Genomic DNA, 4,788 nt, shown 5'->3' on the forward strand with positions numbered 1-4,788 from the left:
TGATTTAATATAAGATGTTGAAGCTGTGTCATATGATAAAACTTGGGAAAATAATCCATTGAATATTTTTCACAGAGCATATTATAGATGTTAAAATGCAGAAGCAGAAACACATTAGATTTGGAATTTAACATGCAAAATGAGGATATTTGTTTTCCTTCCTCAAAAGCTGCAGTTCAGAGCTTGGGAATGCTAACAGAGGACTCACTGTTAGAGCCATTGGGTCTCGATTTTCTTCCCCCAGATTAGATGTCCCTAATTATACTAGCAGTTTTATGGCTCTCAGTGTTTCAGTCTTTGTTTTAGCTGTATTGTGCTTGGAATGCCAAATTATTAGGACCCTGAATAGTAAATCATCGAGGGCACCTTTGCCTGGGGAACCATTGTCCACAGTTTAATTACCTGCCATACATAGTAGAAATGAGAATGAGAGCTTTACCTGCTTAACCCTTACATTCTCGCATTTAAAACTTAGTTAAGATGGAAACTAAAAAGCACAGAAATAATGCAAATGTGAGAATCATGTAGTGACAACTCCATTGTAAAACTTCTTACCCTGCCCCCACGGGTAATACTATACAAAATGCATAAAGCTCCTGAAATGGATACAACAGTTTAAAACTTTTATAAAGATATGGATGTTGCATTAGGAAGAGTCCTGAAACAAAGTCAGAATCCCTGGTGTCCAGTTCCGTTCCTGCTTCTTTCAAAGCCATATACCTTTCAGGGTATATGGCTGGGTAAGATGTTAAGCCTTTCTTTCATAAACTTCCTTTATGAAAGAAACTTTCATGAAAACTTTCTTTCTGTTTCCATGTGAGCTGTAAGTTTTCATATGAGTAACATAAAGGGGGTGACTAGATTTCCTCAAAGGTTGTCATCGTTTTTGGAACCTAGTGGGTGCATTTAACTGAGCCTGAGGCTGCGCCTGCGCTATCAAGAAACAAATGGTGGAAAAAAGGAAATGAATACAATCGAGGGGTTTTCTTTGTGACACAAAAATGTATTTCAGACTTGGTAAAGATAAAATGAGGATAACAGTGTATGTTTTTTATAAAGTTCCTGCATGTTCCGATAAGTCTGCTTGTGTGTCATCTGATATTTGTGGTGACAGTTAATTTGGCCAACAGTCCATAGTCAAGGTTAGAATTTAATCTGCAGAAATTTATAAAACACTGTGATTTCACAACCTGTAAAAAGTCAACCAGTCTTCTAACTAATTTAGCAATTTTGTTTACACATCCCTTATACAAATGACTACATAGATCTCAATTTTTTCAAATGCTGTTGAATATTCCCCTTAATCTACTCTCTGGTTCTTTCATTAACGAGTTACATAAAGTGTAGACAAGCACAAACAAATAACTTTTGGCTTGAGAACTGTACTTTATCAATATTCTGGATCCACTTTGCACCAAATGCCACTTAGACTCTATTCACTAAGTAAAGTAACCTACTGTCTTAGCATTGTGATGCTTTGGCATGATGACATTTGCCTTATTATAATTTGTTGAAGTATATGCGTATTAAAATACTTCAGGGAGCCAAAAAGTTGTTTCCTAAACACATCAGCACAGGCCAGATACCAGGGCCACTGTGTGTGAATCTGCCTTCTCTCTTTCAAAGCTGATTTTTTGATGCTGAGAGCTTGACCGTGGTGTTGTGATGCGCCAACATTTAATTTACAAATAGCGTTACGTCTTGATTCTGTCACCCCGCATGTCTGGAGGTGAAGGACTGAGGTGTGGAAGTGAAGTAGATCTGGATCCCTTCCACATTCCTACAGTGCTCAGCCATCTGTGAAAAGCACTGTCTTGCTTTGTTGTGAAATGTGCATTTACTATCTGTTTTCCCATTACTAAATTGTGTAACTTCACTGTATAATGAGAAACCAATGAGAGCATTGTAGGGGTAGCACCGAGAAGAAATACTTTTCTTATAATTCTGGACTCTTACCATTGTTCTTTCATTTTCTCCTTCCACAGAATCAAGGGTGGCCACCCTGTTTTATGAAGAGAAGTGCATTAGGTGTGAAATACTGGAATACAACATACCATTACAGACATGTCGCCCTGGCTTCCTGAAAGCCTGATTTGACTTGCCATAGGGTCAATGTGCCAGAGAGAGTGATCACTGAATAGACAGAGCCCTGACTGCAGACTCCACTCTGCCCCTCCTGGCTCAGTGTCCTTCTAATGACACAACTTTTCAATGTATTTCCAGGCCAATCAATTTCGTCTTCTCCTCTACAGTCACATGTGTGCATTTAAAATGTCAAGTATATGTTCTAGATTGAGCTTCCTATCTTATCTGTCTTATTTCTCCTTACCACCCACTGTTGATTCATCGTCAAAGCAAAAATGTTTGTGGAACCAAAATGATGACAGGTTCCCACTGTTTTCTTTATATCTGTTACTGTAGGAATAGAGTTTATTGCGGCAACCCTGGTACCTCGTTCAGTGTCTTCCATTTAGTGTACCTATATGTATAAATTAAATTGAATTCTCTTTTCTGTAGCAATGGTTTTTGTTTTCTTATTGCAATGTCGTATTTTTCTAATTATCCTCTCCCTATTCTTCTGTGTCTTTTACTTAGGCATTATTGGCACTGGAATGCCAACTTTGGATATGTTTTTCTCATTTTGTACTGGTTTCTGTGTTTTATATTTCCGCTTATATTGCAAAGGCTTTCAATTCATGGCACTATCTTTAGCCCTCTCATTACTCAGTGTAGTGCACACTATAGAATGGCCATTCTGTATATTGTCTGGATGACATGCTGCTGTATGAACATAACCCAAGCTTTTTCTTTCCCAAGTTTCACTTTCATTTCCTTTCTGTTTCGTTTCAAATCCACACAATACTCCTTATTTCCAGGGATCATTTTCTGAAGCTGTGGATAGACTTCAGGAGAGAGCTAATTTAGTACGCCTAAAGCAGCATAATTCAACTGCGGAAGGCACTGTTTTTGTATTCAGTTGGTTCATGGGTGTACTTTTTCAATGCTGAAGCAGGAATAGTGCCAGCAAGCAAACTTTACAGAGAGTACATGACATGCTTTTCTGTTTTCTAGTTTCTACTGATTCATCAGAATGGGGCATTGTTCTGTGATCCTTACTGCAGTTTCAAAGCAGATCTACATTCTATAGCTTTCTCATTTCAAATGACCAGTTTATCGCTAACTTCAAAAATGTGCTCTGTGTCACTTTTTAAAACAAATCAGAATCTTCCATGTGCTAACTTTTCCATGCTTTTGAAGTTGCTAGAAGCTTGATAACATGTCTTCTGTAACTCTTAGCTCTCTTTATTTCTAGAGTACAGTGTGGTATTGACAAACATCACCATTTACTATTCTAACACTTTGTACCTAACTGAAAGAAGGGGATCTGATTTTGCAAGGAAAAACCCAGAAAATGTATCACACATCAGAGGATAAGCAAGGGCTGCCTGAAAGCATTTCATATAATATTTATTGGAAAAGTTAAAAGCAAAACTACTGAATTGATCTCTCAAAGCAGATTTCTAAGTTACAAAATACAAAGGATTAATACTGTGTGAAGTACTAGAGTTCTGTTGTATGAATATGGTAGCTCAGAGCTCAAAACCCACAGTAATGTGGATTTCACAAAAGGCCTTATCATTTAGTTGGGGAGATTTTTTACACAGCCGACAGTGTTCCATTAAAGTGTGTTCATGAATGCTGTCCGATCACCCCACAGATGGTGAAAATGTGTCCTCCTCCTGAATAAGAAGCGAGCACCCAGCAGGGGTTATAGGAGGGTTTCAGTTCTAATTGGAGGCAAGTAGTTCTATATCTCCTGGTTTACCAGCATATTCATGGAGATCAATTTTCTTTTTAAGAGAGAGTGTGTCACTCTGTCACTGAGGTTGGGATACAGTGGCACAATCACAGCTCACTGCAGCTTTGACTTTCTGGGTTCCAGCGATCCTCCCACCTCAGCCTCCCAAGTGGCTGGGATTATAGGCACAAGCCACTGTTCATGGCGGGAAATCAATTTGGAGACAAAAAGGTATAAAGTTGACCTATTTTCTTATCCAAGGAATCAATAATATTTCAAAAACCAGTGAATATTTATGCCTGAGAAAAGTGTTCCTCATTTTTTCCTTGTCTCTCTGTTGACTGAACTGAGAATCTAGGTCTCAAGAACTGCAAAGGATCTTTAAAATTAAGCACTTTTAAAAGCCTTGACATTTTGTATAATTATTCAGATGGACCGCTTGTTCACATTTCTTAAAGGTACTGATAGTGAACTGGATAATCCGCAAGTCTGATTCTCTCTACCATACGTGGAAAAAGAGACTGGAGAGTAATGAGTTTCTATAAGACTGAAAGGAAACCCTGTATGTATTGATCTGCTCTCATACTGCTGAGTTCTTTGATAGGTTCTTAAAGACGCAAAGAACTCATGGGCTAGTTGCATAGGAGGTCTGCAACGAGCTCCTGAAATCACATCTTTAAAAAGGCAGCTCAGAACATTGGCTGTTTGGAGAAAGCAGGTCCTCCCAGGGAGGAAGAGCAACACTTCTCCTGAGCCTCATACTGTTAGAGAGATCCCCAAGCAACGGAAGCAGCTTCAGATGTACTTGCTATCCATAACTGGTCATTTTCTCCACAAAGCAAGGTGACATGATTTGGAACTCTCTATGAGAAGCCAAGGAGATAATTCTGAATCATGTCATCTCACAGTTATGGCAAGAAGATTCTGTAGGGGAGAACACATAATTTCTTTTCTTTTCCTTTTTGGGTTCTTAGTTGAGACACTCTGCT

This window comes from Colobus angolensis, unplaced genomic scaffold (genome assembly GCF_000951035.1).
Source record: "Colobus angolensis palliatus isolate OR3802 unplaced genomic scaffold, Cang.pa_1.0 Scaffold40, whole genome shotgun sequence".
NCBI lineage: Eukaryota > Metazoa > Chordata > Mammalia > Primates > Cercopithecidae > Colobus > Colobus angolensis.